Source organism: Halichoerus grypus, chromosome 4, assembly GCF_964656455.1.
Source record: "Halichoerus grypus chromosome 4, mHalGry1.hap1.1, whole genome shotgun sequence".
Classification (NCBI taxonomy): Eukaryota; Metazoa; Chordata; class Mammalia; order Carnivora; family Phocidae; genus Halichoerus; species Halichoerus grypus.
Window position 1 is genome coordinate 151,831,799 of NC_135715.1, and position 17,166 is coordinate 151,848,964.

Sequence of the window (17,166 nt, forward strand, 5' to 3'; positions counted from 1 at the left end):
AGTGAATTTTCCTATTAACAGAAATTTCGTTGTTTTAACCTAATCTACTTTTGTTGGCCATTTACATCATTCCATTGTTCTCAAACAGTCTTTTCCCCCCAACTTTTCAGTATTGTAAGAAGTAAAGAACATAAGTAATTAGCTTTTTTTAAAAAAGGAACCACTTACAACAACCAGATAAAAATGCTTAGGATGCACAGAGAGCTACAAAGTCACCTCGTGGTATACACACCAACATCCCCAACCCTAAAGGAAACAGTCATTGTGGCTTACTCATTTTCATATAAATATTATTTTACCAATTTGCCTACTGATCACATTACTTTGAAACTAAATGCCTAAGCACATTTTATATTTGGTCAATTTGTATTTGGTGAAATTTCATTTAGCCAAATTGTTTTTGGTCAAATTATCTGCTGCAGTTTGTGAAAATTGAAACGTCTTAGCATTTCCAGTCAGGGCTTGATATGCTGATAATTCACAAAAGCACTGGACTCTGAAGCAAAGAGGATGCTTTCGTCCGTTCTGAAAGCCAGTTCAGTCTACCTTCTGGAATATGCCCACCACTCAATATAATGGCTTGTTCCAATATTTCAGAGACAAGCAAGAGTTACATTCTGCAGTGAGGAGTATACATTCTCCAACAGGTATGTGGCTCTGATGGAATGTTGGGCAAATAGAAACTAGAAACGATTCCCCTTTTCCATCACTTAAGGTGACCATTTAGCCCATAATGAGCCTTGAGGCTGCTCTGGCTATAACTGACTTAAGACTTTTTACCTGGTTCTAATGCAAGAAAAGAGTGTGCTATGATCTCATTAAAGTCTGAAGTGACACTAAAACTTTGCAATAAAAAAAACTTCATCCTTCAAGATGTTGAGTTTCCGGGGAAGTTGTCACAAAGCTAAATGAATGATGGAGACTTCTAGTGGATGTAATGCTCATGTTCACAGCAGCTTGCCCTTTGAGAAGGAGGTTAAGGGATAGGCTTAGAGTTTGGTTTCCTAAATGGCTGGTATGCAAAGGTGACTTGGAGAAGATAATTAGAGTCTTTTTGTTGTTCATAAAAAGTCTTTTTGAGCCACAGTGCTATTCTTAAAACCCTGCACATCCTGATGCTGGGATTTCGAGGTCCTTTTGCCTCTAGTATCGAAACACTCTACCTGCCCCGGCATAGTTTTAGAGCTATTTAAAAACAAAATCATCAACAACAACAACAACAAAACAAAACCCATCCGTGTAGACCTAGCAGATCTGTGGATTGGAAAATAGCCCTGGAATCTAGGGTCCTATCCTAACTATGCAGCAAAATTCCTGAGTAGGATGGGACAAGTCCTTGATTGCTTTGCTCCTTAGTTTTCTCTATCCATCTAGTCATCCATCCTTCTGAGAGATGATCATTAAGCACCAGGACCCTGTGGAGACAAAAATAAGTAGAACCTGGTTCCTTTATCAAGATCCTTGGAATTTAGGGAAAAAGACAAAAATTAAAGGTTATAATGCAGTGTGGTAAGTATGGCATTGGAAGTGTGCAGAGAGTGCTAAGATAGCAAAGGCAAGTAACACCAGATCCCACTTGGAGGTGGGGAGGAGGGTCGGGGACCACTTGGAAGAGCTGATGTCTTCTGGAAGCTTGAACTCTATAAAATGAGAGGGGTCCATTAGTCGATCTATAAGAACAGTTCTAGGTATTCTTAATGTTAATTGAAGAGCTACTCATTTGAGCTCCTCATATAGGGAGAAGCTTTCTAGAGCTGCAACAAAAGAAACAGAAGATATAAATAAATTTGCCTAATTTATCCATGACTGCTTACACCCTAAAGAATGGTCTAGATCTGAAGACTTCCTTCTTAATGTGCTTCACCAAGAAAATGTTGGCTCCCAGGATCTTCCTATCACTTATTTACCTGCAGTCATTTTAGGGGTATCTGGTCTTCATGCCATGCCAGTCACCTCTACAGCAGCTCTCCTTCCTTCACCCAACAGCTCCTTCCTCTGAACATTTCCTTGTAATAAGCTGTGTAGTCTTTTTTCTCTAGGTGGAGTCACTCAAGTGTTATAATATTCACAGAGAAGCAATCACCAAACTTTGTCTTCATTTCTGGGTACATGTAGCCCGAAAGTTAGTTGTTCACTAGATATCTCTGGTTACCATTTGACTTTAACTTAAACAATACCTCACTTTTCGAGAAGTGATCTGCTCCAAATCTGAAGTAATTATAGACCCAGGCGCAAATTTACAAAAAAAAGTTTAAAAATCATAAGCAGACAAATCATTTCAATTTCTAGCATACATTGTCTGTTCCCTTCCCAATGTCTACTTTTTCCTCTTCTTTCTCCTAAGAGAATTCCAATTTGGTCAAGGGTGGATGCTAGTTAGCCCGTCAATCCCGTGAGTTCTAGCCCCCTAGTCAGAGGTTGGTTTGGGCAAGGCAATTCTGGGCCCCGAGGGGGAAGTTGGCTGAAGTGGGGGGTGGGGTAGGTCTGGAAAAGGTTTCCTTTCCCTAAAAGAGACACAGAAGGAGATGTTCTCTCCTCTTTCTTGGAACATTGCTGTGTCTGGGATGTGCCTCCGGGACCACTACAATCACATTGCCACCAGCTGGAGGATGAAGCCAAGTGCGGAAGAAAGCAGATCAGGTAGAATTACCCAGGAGTAAAACGGGGCCTGAAGTGTTGTGCCTGGACGCTATCCTCCTTGGAACCTCTTTGTTCTGTGACGCAGTATATTGCCTTACTGCTTTAGCCACGATGACTCGGGATTTTCAATTATTTGCAACCAAAAGCCTCCTAACTACAGGCAAGTATGCACTGAAGTTTATGCACTCTGTTCACAGGACATTATGTCGGGCATTTAGTTCTAGGAAATAGGCTTATCTGATTTCCCAGTTCTAGGAAACAGGCTCATCTGATTGCCCAGTTCATGGCAGATTAGAAATAGCATGTTAGAAGTGGAGAAAGGGGCTGTTAGAAGCAGGCAGCCAGACAGGGAAGGAAGACACAGAAAGGCAGAAACCGGAAGCTCAGATGGAGCAGTGGGATTATTTAATGTTGGGGCAAACAAGCCCTCCCACCTCCCAGCTCAGGTGGAAGTCAGAGTACATCTCAGTGACTAATCGGTAACGATGACCACGTGTCATCAAGGGAAGTTTGCTTTCTGTTCAGCGTATTCTGTTTTAGATGGGGGATGAGGCTGATTAATATTCCTAAATATTTCTTCATAAACAAGGAAAAGGTTAAATGATTAAAGGGATAAGCTTATCTGAAAAGGCACACCCAGAACAAACTCATTCCCTTGCTGTGCTCAACTGATGAGTGCTATACATATATGCAAATAGAATCTGTTAGAAGTTTGCTTTGTCCAGAGAAAAGGGAGGGTGAAAAATGGGGCAGGATTTTTATTGCTGCAAAGAACAGCTCATTGGGTCCCCATGAGAAGCCCCGCAGAGGAGAAGCAAAGCTTGTCCGTAAGGACCTGGTGCTGCTCTTCTGCAAGTTAACTTCATTTTGGTTCAATGGCTCAGCGAGCCTGGCTAAGCTGTTTCCTCAGAAGCCTGCCAGTAGGAAGTAAATAAGCTGCTTGACTCTCCTCCTAGAGGGGGTTGAGCACTTGTAATTAAAATGTAAATAATTCTCCGGGCCAACAGCTTGTAGACAAAAATGACTGGAAAGATCACAAGCACTAATATTACACCACGCCAAACAGGTTCTAAGTCTTTGTCTGCCCAAATGCTAAGCCCACCAGTTGATTTAGTTGTCTCGGTGAGAAATAACTCAAAATAAGTCGTTTGCAACCGTGTGTATGGGAAACCAGCTGGTTGCCATACTCCTCTGACTCCAGGGTCTAAAATTGAGGGTGGCTTGTTTCCCCAGTTGCCTGGGGCCTGGACAACTCAGAACACAAGTGTTAAGATGAGCCCAGGGCCTCTCGGCAACCATCTGGCGAATCCGTGGCCCCACACCCCCCCACCTCTCGGACTGGGAGAGGAGCCCCGTGCTGCGGAGCTGTGGGCTTAGCCTGGCTCCCCCTTTGCCTGCCCCTGTCCTGCTCCGGAGCAGAGGTGCCGTCTCTACGAGCCTCTGCCCCTCAGGATGTTACTTGGTTTTTAAAATTATCCTTTGTTTGAGGAGTACCCTGAAACTTAAATAATATGCAAATATAAGCTAAATAAGGTCGAGAAAACCTAATACTACATTTTCTAATTACCATCAAATACCCATGCAGCTTATACAGAGTCGGTACTCGTAATTTTTAAAAATTAATAATAAGTGATTTATCAGCCTGAGTACTATGTGAGAGAAATACATAAAGAATGAAAGAATTTTACTAAGAACAAAACAGACTATTTAGATTAATTGGTTTCCAGAGGCATTTTTTCCCCTCCTCCTGCTGCATTGCCATTCATACTGAGATTGTTACTGGAAATGATCATCATTATCATTATTATTATTAGCCAACATTTTGGGATTGTGCTAAATGCTTTACATTTGTGGTTTCATTTTATTATCAACAGCAAGCATACAATTATTCAACCCTATTTACAGGTGGAGAAAATGAGGCTTAGAGCTGTAAGGTCATTTACCTGGAGACACAGCCTGAGGCAGTGGTTGGAACACCAGTCAAATATAAGTCTGTTCCAGTGCCAAAGCCCTAGCCACTAGGGAGTTATTGACGATAGTTGTACTGAATTTTTCCAAAATTTTCCCTAGTTTTTTTTTTAAATAAAGGGGACTTAAGAATCTCTCACTTGGGGGCGCCTGGGTGGCTCAGTTGGTTAAGCGACTGCCTTCGGCTCAGGTCGTGATCCTGGAGTCCCGGGATCGAGTCCCACATCGGGCTCCCTGCTCAGCGGGGGGTCTGCTTCTCTGACCCTCTTCCCTCTCGTGCTCTCTGTCTCTCATTCTCTCTCTCTCAAATAAATAAATAAAATCTAAAAAAAAAAAAAGAATCTCTCACTTGCATTCTAATATGTTGCTTTAAAGGTGAGAGGAGGCTAGAATCATGGTTAATATGCAGACAATGGTGAGAAATTATGTATGCTCATGAAATGTCTCATATGTTTGTCACAGCAGAGAAAAGACTGAGACGTGATTTTAGGGTCATCAAAATGTAATTGAGTCCAATGGTAGTGTTCTCCAATTCAACATTCTAAATAATTTTCAATAAATTAAATAATTTTCCTTAAATGCTTACTTGATTTTTAAAGTCCATTAAAAAAAAACTGATTTAAAGCTTTTCTTACATCTACATTCATTCTTGTTTTAAAGTCATTCATTTGGTTAGCATTTATTGCTTTCATAATGTCTAAACAATACCACAGCTGCTGTGGAAAGTTATGACACCAGAGGCTGGTCTTCATACAGTCCATCTTGGAGTGTCCTGCTTTCATTCTTGATTACCCAGTTTGGGTTCACAAGGTGAACCAGATACCAGGTTTCATTTGTGATCTCCAGGTGGGTCCCACCTGCACTGCCTTTGGGATATATAAGCTAGTTCAGGTGCTTATATTTTAGAGTACTGTTTCTCCATATTAATTTAAATATATATACATATGGCTGGGTAACATATATACATTACAAAATACATGCTTGCTATTCCAGCAGTACGTGCTCAGGGGAAAAAAGTATTAAATAAAAAGAAGCAGAGGGGCGCCGAAACTCTTGGTTTCGGCTCAGGTCATGATCTCAGTCTTGAGATCAAGCCAACACTGGGCTCCGTGCTCAGCGGGGAATCTACTTAAGACTCTCTCTCCCCCTCACCCTCCCCAACCCACTTTCTCTCTGTCTCAAATAAAAATAAATAAATCTTTAAAAAAAAAAAAAACTAGAAGCATAGGAAGCTGAAGTGCAAAATTTCAGAAGTTTTACCACCGAATATAATTTTTTTTTAAAGTTTAGTGTTTTGCCTTCCCTGTTTTGGAGTTGACTATTTTGTTTGGAAGAGTTCTTGACTCTGTCTCCCCCACGCTGGGGGGGGACCTTCTCTTTCCTTCATTTTTAAAAAAATTTTAATTATTTATTTATTTACTTATTTGAGAGAGAGAATGAGAGAGAGAGATCATGAGCAGCAGGGAGGAGTAGGAGAGGCAGACTCCCCACTGAGCAAGGAGCCCTATGCGGGGCTTAATTCCAGGACCCTGGGATCATGACCTGAGCCGAAAGCAGACGCTTAACCGACTGAGCCACCCAGGTGCCCATCTTTCCTTCATTTTTTATCGACCCTGTTCTGCTCAGTTTAATTCCCCTTCCAGGAACTTCTCTGGGTGGGGCCCTATCCCACTGTTTTGTGGATCTCCTTGTCTTACTCTTTCAGATCCCCAGTCGCTTCTTCTCTGTATCTTTTCAGGCAGACACTGTCTGTGGTTTGCCTTCACCTTTTTTTACTTTGTGGTCTGTGGGAATACCTTGTATGCAGTTTGCTTGCATACATCATTCATGGGCTTTTGGTTTTTCTATTTAGTTGTTCTGTCTGTTTCTATGTAGAAATACAGAAAGATTAAAAAACTATGTCACTGTTGCTTGCATCTTTCCAGAACCTCCGTCCACTTGCAGGCTTCCCATTTTGAGTAACAAGGTAAAGCTACCTACAGATCAATGCCACTCTTATTTAGCCCCGACGGAGAAACAATGCTCTGCATACGATATGTTTGTCAGCCTTGGCTGCTCATCAGCAGGACCTTGGGGGCTATAAAAATGCTGATGTCAGGGTCCTAACCCCAAGAAACTTTGATTTAATTGGCTTGGGATTGTGTGTTCCCCAGGTGGTTCCAATGTATAGCCAAAGTTGACAACCAGTAATAATAAGAAAAAATGATTTTTTTTAATTATTATTTTTTAAAGGTTTTATTTATTTATTTGCGAGAGAGAGAGAGTAAGAGCGCACAAGATGGAGTAGGGTCAGAGGGAGAAGCAGAGTCCCTGCCGAGCAGGGAGCCTGATACAGGATTTGATCCCAGCACTCAGGAACATGACCTGAGCCAAAGGCAGTTGCTTAACCAACTGAGCCACCCAGGTGCCCTGAAAAAAATGATTTTTTAAAGCATTTCAAAGTCCTTAGCAATTTACTGAGAATAAATCAGTTACTGTCCGTTCAGTCTGCACACTAGGGTAATCTCGTTCCCCACTCTTGCCTTGTATGGTTTAGATGAGGCTGGCCGATGCCCCAGCAACTGGTGTGGCCAATCAGGGGGCTCCATTCCTAGCTAGAGATAAACACATGAACCAAGCTGAACCGATAAAAAATTTCCCCATAACATTTGCTAGAGATCATGAAAGAGTTATTTTCCTTTCACAGAATTTGTGACCTCCAAGATCACTGTAAACCTTGAACTTTGCCATCTCTGCTCCAAAATGAAGAAAATCTGCCTGAGAATGAAGCATACAGAGGAAAGTGCAGTTGAGAGATGGAAAGAGAGAGTAGCCTGATAATGCTGCTGATGGAAATTTTAGGGGTCCAAAATATAATATCCCTCTTTGCCTAAATTCAGAATCAATTGAGATATAGATATAGAGGTCAGGTAAATAGAGATGAAATGGGTTCATTTACTGAGAAGCTGACTGAGCCCATGCCTTTGGATTGCTGCCCAAAAGAACTTCCAAACACTCTACTCCTTAGTTAATTTGATTTACAACCAGTCACTGGCATGGCTGGAATCTTTAGACTTTGCTCGTCACTGCACACTGCTTAGCACAAGGTAGGAGAACAGACTGGAAGACAGATAATCTGATCAGACAAAATGAAGGGCACCGGAAGAGCTGAATCATGCCCACATGCCAGATCCTTTTCCTAATTCCCCAGGCCATGGCTCATGGTTTGGTGACATGAGTTTTGGCTAGATTTTAATTTCCACTTATCCCCTTGGGCCTGAAGACCCAGATCGCTTCTGCCATTGGGAAAAATAAATGAGGAGATGGATTTAAGTGTTCTTCTCATGTTTGCACATCCAGAGAGATTTGCCATTGTTTGAGTCCCTGGATCCAGCTGCATATGAAGCCATCTGCACACCTGAATTTCTCAATAGTGATCAAACAAATTAATTTTTTTTTTTTCAAGATTTTATTTATTTATTTGACAGAGAGAGACACAGCAAGAGAGGGAACACAAGCAGGGGGAGTGGGAGAGGGAGAAGCAAGCTTCCTGCAGAGCAGGGAGCCCGATGCGGGGCTCGATCCCAGGACCCTGGGATCATGCCCTGAGCCGAAGGCAGACGCTTATGTCTGAGCCACCCAGGCGCCCCATAAATTATCTTCCTTTATTAAGTTCCTCTACCTGCTCACACCTTTTGCAAAAAGTCCTTTGGTTAATGTTCTTTTTGTTCTTCTTTGTAGTGTCTTTACCCTTTGGCTTCCTGACTGGTAGTTAATCAGTCATGTTACATTGACACAGGAATATCTTCACTGGCACTAAAATGTTCTCAAAAGAGCTGACATAGTCATTTTTAAATATATTTACTATACAAAAGTCAAAACTTTTGAATGTTTTGCCCAAGAGGAAATGTTTGCACACACCTCCCCCAACAAGTACAATGCTTGGCTATATATTCAAGAGAAATCAATTTTTCAGAAGAAATAGCCGCCCCCCTTCTGATTAGATTAACAAGAACCATAAAATGCCAACATGTAGGAAGGAGGAAGTGTTTGCTCTTCTCAGAATCCTCCGAATGGTGAAAAGACATTAAACAATTTACTATCATTTTGCTGTATACCTTAAACTTACACAGTGCTATATGTCAATTGTATCTCAATAAAACTGAACAAAAATTTAGTCAATTTAAACTATAAATATTGTTTTGAAGTATTACATTAAAAAGGAGCTTGAGAACAAAGTGGGTTTTTTGGAGGGGTGGCGGTAATGTGCTATGCTTCTTATGTACTATTCTCACCTGAGTGTATTATTTTTCTCTACATTTCCCCCTCGTTTTTTCTCTTTAACCAAAGGAAAAAGCATCTGAAATGTTATTTCTAATCTCTAATTTTTTTCATTACCTATCTACTAACTTCATTTGATATTAAAAGGGCACTAAACATTATTAAAATTACTTTTTGGAGGTACATTTTAAATTGTGCTGATGTGCTGCTAGGGTTCTTTTAGCTCCACAGTAGAAAGGAGTCAGTAGCTTCCACTACATTGCAGAATAACCAATGAGAAAACATACAGGAAAAAGAGATATCCCCTGCACAAAATATGAAAGGGCATAAAATATTTACGAGTAGCCTTAACAAGAAATATGCATGACCTATATGAAGACAATTATATAAATTTATTAAGAATATAAAGAAGATGAATAATAATAATAAAAGTTAGCATTTCTGTGTAGGCGCTGTGCTTTCTCTTTCCCTGGGTCACCTCCTTATCTATGAAGCAGAGAAGCCCTGTCGTAGCCAGCACATGGCTCTCGAGCCTGCCTCAGTTTACTTAACTTCTCTGGGCTTCAGTTATAAAATCGGGAGAGGACCAATCTGTGCCTCACAGAATTGTTGTAAGATTTAATAAGGCGCTACAAATAAAGTGCTGAGAACAGTGCCTGGCACATAGCACCATAGGCACCATTATTAGAATCATGTTACAGAAGAAGAAAATGATAGCACAGAGGCTGGTGGCTTGCCTAACCTCATCCAGCAAGTAAGTGAATGGGATTCCTACGCTGCCCTGCCCAACTCAACGGCTAAGACTCTAAATTCATTATGTGTTTATGTTTCTAGATAAGAAGGCAATGACACTTGTTCCCATACTTTGTAGAGTCAGTCTAGAGTTCATTATTTTAGAAGTAGAGAAAAAATGGGAGATAAGTCATATATGATTGCAGCAGAAATATAAACATTTTTATGTTAAGATAGAAGATAACGAGAGTGATGGAAATGTTCTCTATCTTGATTGTGGTGGTGGTTACACGACTATAATCCTAGCCAAAATTTTTTAAACTTCACACTTAAGAGAGATAAATTTTTTAAAAATAATAAACAATTAAGTAAGTAAATAAATAAATAAATAAGTAAAAGCAATGAATTTTATGTGTGAAAATTATACTACAATAAAACTTGGAGGAAAAAAAAGAATATATAAAAAGGCAAGCAATCAACTAGGGGGAAATGTGCCCAAATATGGCAAAGAGGTAATATGTTTGCTATAGCACCAACCAGAGCTAGTTCATCACATAACCTATGACCCCAATTCCAGTTCTGGGTATACACGTAGAAATAAGTGCTTATACCTGCCAAATGCATGTAGAGAATGCTCATGGCAGCCTTATTCATAATAGCTCCAAATTGCAAACAACCCAAATTTCCATGAACAAGAGAATGAGTAAATAAATTGTGGTATTTCCATACAATGGAAAACAACACAGCAATGAAAATGAGTGAACGGTACATGCAATGTGGACGAGTCTCCCAAACATCATGTTGAACGAAGAAGCCTGACACCAAATAGTACACACAGAATGTTTCCATTGATAAGAAGTACAAAACAGGTTAACCTTATCTATGATGATGGAAGTTAAAATAGTGGCTACTTGGAGGTGTTTACTGCTGACTGGGAGGGGATGTGGGGGAGCCTCTGGGTGCTGGACATGTTCTACATCTTGACTGGGTGGTGATTACGGCAGGTGTACATATGTAAAAATTTGTTGAGCTAAGCACTTAAGATTGGTTTACTTTCCTGTATGTGAATTATACCTCAAAAAAAAAGATCTAATATGAATTAATAAGATGAACAAAGGACTTGAGGTCACAAAAGAAGAGATGGACTGACTTAACTCTTATGGACACAAGATGCATATTCCATCTCAGTAATCGTACATGCGCAAATGAAAAGTTATTTTTAAATTATAAAACCCATAGCTGAGCCAGATGAGGCTGTTTGGAGGAAGACTCTGAGGTGGGCAAATGATTACCAAGGAAGGTCTTATGTGGGATACCAGTAAGGGAGTGAGGCAAGTAGGATAAGGAAGGGGAAAAGGCCAGCGAAGATGTCGTTTCAGGTAAGGTCTCATTCTCAGCCTGGTCCCATAGGGGTTCTGGAGTGTCAATGACGCTGCATAGTTTGTTCTGCCTCTAGGAAGTGAGCTGGGCTTTGGTACTCCTCTACCAGTCGGGGTGGCTACATCACCCTCCCACACCACCGTGGCCCCATAGCCCAGGACTAGTTCTCTGAAGAAGGTTGCCAGTGAGTTATGTTAGGACAAAGTGTGCAGAAGTTGGGGGATGGGCATGCAGAAACAATAAAGGGACGAGGTGGAGCCCTGATGGTGTCTGCAGCAATTGTGTTGATGACAGGTTGGAGGGGTTAGGAGCCAGAGGTATCATTTTGCCTGAGATTGAAATGACCAACTGTGACCAGTTGAGCAAGTAAAGAAATAAAGCCAGAAATGAATGAACGGTCGTTCCCCAAACTACTCTGTTTTTCTCATAACCTTCCTATACTTTTACATAAAATAGGTGCCTTGTAGTCAAGTTTAGCAGAAGGAAGACGTAGGAGATTATGGGCAAAGCAGGGAAGAATTCATTTGTTCAGAAGACATTCAGATCCTCTTCAAATCTTAGAATCTGATGAGTCATGTATGTACCAAAGAGAAGCACCTGGGTTGTAAAATTGTGTTTGTTCTCTCTGGCAGGTCCATTTGGTCACCTTCAAGTCTTATCCGACCCTGCACGGTCATAGGCAGTCCTTTCTCTGCTGGGCTACTTTGCACTTGATCATATTGGATCTTAATGACATCCAGTGGGGCAGCGGGGCCAGCTGTTTTCCAGATGAGGACAGCGAGTCCAGATGGGTTGAATCTTTGCTTCTCAATCTTCCCAGCACCTCATGACCACTTGTGGCAGTTTTGTAAACCATTATATGGAGTGCCTGGAAGGGGGGGCCAATGCGTGTTTTTTAAAAAACTCCAAAGGTGATCAGGAAGTACAGCTGGATTTGGAAACAAAGGGATTAAGTGATCTTCCCAGGGTCCTGAGGAAAGAAAGAAAATATACACAAACCATTAATATTTTCATTCATCTACCCACTTATTTCTTGAACATTTATTTTGTGACAAGGATTCTGCTAAATACTGAGACTACAGCACAGACAAGACAGTCATAATCCCCATGGTCTCATAAAAGGGTATGATCCAGGGAAGGGATCAGGGTGTTGCGTCCATAGTTTCTAGGGCACCATTCAACGTTATTGGGCAGACAAAGCCTGCGATGACCTTGGGGATGAGACAGATACTGAAGTAATAATTCCAAATGTGACAAACCTTATAAAACTGGAGCTTTAGTGTATCTGGGGAATGATAATGTCAATCATTTTCACATACAGGAGAGTCTCTGGTCATTTTAGGCTACCGGCACTGTCTTATTCTAAAGATAGTCAAAACTGCTAACTGGTTATATATAACAAGTGTTCTCTTTTATTAAAACATTACATAAGCAAATGGGTAGGTTGTTGCACAGAGATGCACCTGACCTTTGGATCTCAAATTCCACCAACTAGATTAAACTCTGTAGTGTGGGACTTTTCATAATTATCTAAGCAAAAGATAATCTTGCCGAGAATCTGCCTAGAGTCCAAACAGATATACAAGTCAGCTTTTATTTCCATATTCTTTTATTTATTTTATTTTATTTTTTTAAAGATTTTATTTATTTATTTGACAGAGAGACACAGTGAGAGAGGGAACACAAGCAGGGGGAGTGGGAGAAGGAGAAGCAGGCTTCCCGCTGAGCAGGGAGCCCGATGCGGGGCTCGATCCCAGGACCCTGGGATCATGACCTGAGCCGAAGGCAGACGCTTAATGACTGAGCCACCCAGGTGCCCTATTTCCATATTCTTTTAATGATGCAGTAGAGGACTGGGGAAAGTTTTTTGTTTCTTTCTTTGTTTTTTTGTTTTAGGTAAGATAGGTAGACATACGGTATTTGGTGAAGATGAGCATACAGATTTTAAGGTTTTAAGGCCTTTAGATAAGTATTCCCCCAAAGCAAGTGTGAGCGATTTGTCTGAGTCCTATAGCCCAGCACATGGTGAGGACAATGGGACTCACCTTTGCATGGGATTGGAGAGTAACGGCCTCCTTGGAACAGGGCAGCTCCATGGAGAGTCCAGGGAAGAGATCTGGGGCCCCCAATCCCAGCATGCTTTCATTTATACAGCAGCTGTCAACACATATGCCATTTGCCCTATAAGATTGGTCTCTCTTTGTGTTTAAAAATATAATCTGTTTCTTTAAAGTATCAGCATATTTTCAGTAAGCCTCAAGATAATTCTAAAAAATGATTTAGTTTTCTAACACTATTCTTATAGAATCCTGCCATTCTGATTTATGGAATCACATTGTTTTCTTTCATCTTTTTTTTTTTTTTTTTTATGCTCTTTGAGTTCATCAAAATCCTCACGAGAGTCACATCAATTTCTTAAAATTCTTCTCCTTTTTCTTCCTCCATAATACCATTTGTGATCTCATAATCTTTTGGCGGGGTGGGTAGTTGTACTATAGGAGTTGGTTAAGTTTTGGATTTCAAAGTGTTTCCTTGAAGACAGTATCGTGTCAACAAAGCAAATAATTAAACTGAGTAGGTGCTGACTGTGGATGAAGCCTATGCCAAGTTGTTAACACAGCAAGTCATTAAGCAAAGTGACTACTAAACTCAATAAAGCAAGATATGCCCTGGATAAGCTACCCTGGGATAATAGAAAGTTGACTACATTAGGCAAATTTTCAACCAGGGAGAAGGTTGAAGGCAAACGATAACTCGGCACTAAGCAACCTTTCGGAGTTGAAGAAATGGAGAGGACCTCAAGAGGTCAGTGGGTCCAAGCCCTGCTCTTAAACACATCATTAACTGACCCTTCTGGGCTATAAGACTGTCCATTCTGGTTTTCAAAGTTAATCAGAATAGATATGCAACTTACCTTTTTTAAAATAGCTTATTCCATATGGAAGTGTTCAATCACTATATTGTACACCTGAAACTAATATTACACTGTATGTTAACTAACTGGAATTTAAGTAAAAACTTAAAAAAAAAAAAAACCAAAAAACCCAGCCAGCTTATTCCAGTGTTTGGTTGCTTCTAAATGGTTTTTCCTTGCGACCAAATGAAGGTTCTTACAAATTTAAGATCAGTTTTCCATGGCTAAATTTCTGGCTTTCTGGAAAGAATTACTCATCATCTTTCTCATTAAAAGCATTAAAACACACAGGCTCTAGAGCCAATTGTCTAGGGCATGAACACTAACTCAACCACCTGGAGCCACAGTCTCTTAACATCTTTCTTAACCTGCCTGAGTTTCCTGATTGGTAACATGGCGATTCTACCAGGTAGCTCTCTCAGAGGGTAGCTGTGAGGATTAAGTGTGATAATGTATTTAAAATTCTTGCTTACTGCTGGTACATGATAAGTATTCAATAATGATAATAATAATAATAGTAATATTGTTATTTTTAATGCTTCCTATCTTGAGAGGTGGTAATTGAACCAATCTCTTAGTCTTCTACTGAGCATTAGAAAAATTCAAATTCCCTTTTGAAAACTTCAAAATTGTCTTTTTTTCTGGATAATTAGTCTGAGGCTTTTTAACATACTGGTTGATATCCCTATAGACTCAAAGACTAGAAGCTTACTATATTACACCATGTTTTTTATAACGATGACCTTGAATCTTTAAAGGAAAGATTGCATGATATCCATTACACTGAAATTCTTCTGAATTTGAGGAAGATGTTAGCCAAGACAAAGTAATATTTTTACTTTTTCTTTCCAATTAGTCCTTAAAGAGACAATCAGAAATTAGCTGGGTCCTGAGAATAGAGTAGTGAAAAGTAGTAGACATGCTCTTTGCTCTCATGGTGCTTACAATCTGGTGAGGGAGGCAGATATCAATAAAATAGTCATAAAAAGCAGGGGCCTAGTTAGCAAGTGAGATAAGTGCTATAAGGAAATGAAGCTTGCATCTGTGTGAGTATATTATAAAGAAGCCTGACCTCACCAGATTTCCCTGAGGAAGTGATGCTAGAACCAGAGACCTAAGGAATGAGCAGGTAATAATGTGGGGCTGAGTGAAGGGGGCAGCTGGCCTATTGGGAGCAGCTGTGGGAGGGAGTGGTTCTGCTTCAAAGGGATGGGGGTGGGGGACAGAGGGAAGAGCACCAGGAAAAAAGGATCAGAAAGAAAGGCAGCAAGGCTGGGAGCTGACAATGAGGGGATGGGCACCACTAGATAAGGCTGGAGGAGGAACCAGGTCAGTCCCTGCAGATCCTCACAGGCCTCCTAGGGATTGTCCTCCTTAGCTCAGGAGTAGTGGGAAGTCATTGAAGATTTTACACAGATTGTGTCGAATGAGATCAGACTTTCGTTTTGCAAAGGTGACCATGACTGCGGTGTGGGAAATGGACAGGTGAGGGGCGGGAATGGTTGCAGAGAGGTCAGTGAGAACACAACTATAGAAGTATAAGTGAGATGTGTTGGTAACTTGAACTGGGGTCTTCACAGTAGAGATGGAAAGAAATGGACTTATGCCAAACATTTTATAGGCAGGATTTGGTAATGGATAGATGTGGGGGCTGAGGAAGGAGAAGGTGTTAGAATGACTCCTAAGTTTCTAACATGAGTAAATGAAAGATGAGGTACCACTTAGTAAGACATGGAACGTTATAAGAGAACTTGGCGTGGGTGTTAGAATGTGAATTTTACCTTGGACATGTTGAGTTTCACATAGTTATAATATTTCTGGTGAGCATGGAATCAAAACCAAAAAAGATAGAGAGTCCTGATGGACATTTTGTTCAACTATGGTTATCATGTTTCTTTAGTGACTGTTTCTTTGCTAGATTTAGTGTTTGTCTTTTTAGAACAGTTAGAACAAACTTGGCAAACTTTTCTATAACATACTGATAATAGCTTAGGATCTGAGACAGTCCAGTTAAAGACGTCAGATTGAACATAAGCATTCAATTGCCTTCCCTCCTTCACCCAGCTAAGAGAACAATAAAATTATCATTAACCAAACATAAATGTGCAAGGACAAAGGGGATGGGATGGAAGACAACAGCAATGAAATTTTAGAAACTAGAAAGCAAAATAGAGAAGTAGTAACCAAATTTGGACACTCAAGAAAGTAGTAAGTCCTCTCTTAGAGAGGCATTGTTAAGATGAAAAAAATTTCTGTGTGTCTGGAACATAAAAGAGATTCAAATAAAGTGTGTTTCTCAAAGAGAAAAAGAGACAAACAAAGAAGTGGACTCTTAGCTCTAGAGAACAAACCAATGGTTACCAGAGGGCAAGTGGGTAGGGGGATGTGTGAAATAGGTGAAGGGGATTAAGAGTACACTTATTGTGATCATCACTGAGCAATGTATAGAATTGTTGAATCATTATATTGTACATCTGAAACTAATATGACATTGTATGTTAATTATACTGGGATTAAAATAAAAAATAAGTAAACAAAACAAAAGCTAAATCTTACACTTGATAACCAACCCAATTTACAACAGAGAGTCCTTAAATATTAGAGCAAGAGGTACTTTAGGAAGTGGGAATGAGGGTGGGGATGACATGGGGGATTCATGGGAAGTCTTTGTAAGAGGCTGATAGAGCCCCAATTCCCCACCCCTATTTCCTGTAAGTAGAAGACTGCCTCTCCCTCATTCAGAATGAAACTGAAGGCCTCTTCTCCTGACAAGAACAGAGAGACTCTGGATTGGAGTGTTTGGGAAAGGATAAGAGCTACTGAAGACTGGGTATTATATGTAGATCCATAAACTGTGTGTTGAAACTTCCTCGATCTTCTTCGTCCATGTAGCTCTTGTTAGCCAGACAGCTTATGTTTTCTTGGCAGAGGGCTGGAACAATTCTCTGGGTTACCTTATCAGCCTAAGAGAAAATATACTAACATGGGCCCAGCAAGTTGACCTATGTAGTGGACTCAATGAAGAGTCTCTGTATGCACAGAGCATCCTATCTTCAATGTTCCATTCTTAAAATAAAACTAGACAGCCAGCAATCACCAGATATTTGAGGAAAGCCTATTAATGAAAGATAGGGATCAAAATAAACAGAAGGAAGCAACTTGAAGGAAACAAACTTTGCCAATAGAAAACTTAGAAAAAAAAATCTTGTCCTCAGAGAGATAAGAGAAGGTATGAAACAACAACATTTTCTATATAAAAGGAATACTCAGCA

The 17,166-nt window shown here is 40.3% G+C and overlaps 1 protein-coding gene and 1 long non-coding RNA gene across 2 annotated transcripts in view; one reads left to right on the forward strand and one right to left on the reverse strand.

Annotated features, from left to right (window-relative positions):
• The window catches only part of LOC144381645 (uncharacterized), a 55,062-nt gene that overhangs the window by 23,212 nt on the left and 14,684 nt on the right, over window positions 1-17,166 (forward strand). The window lies entirely within an intron of this gene.
• The window catches only part of LOC118518566 (uncharacterized), a 31,601-nt gene continuing 23,680 nt past the window's right edge, over window positions 9,246-17,166 (reverse strand). Inside the window, exon 3 of the long non-coding RNA XR_004908706.2 lies at window positions 9,246-11,950. This is a non-coding gene — a long non-coding RNA (uncharacterized LOC118518566). The remainder of the gene's footprint in view (window positions 11,951-17,166) is intronic.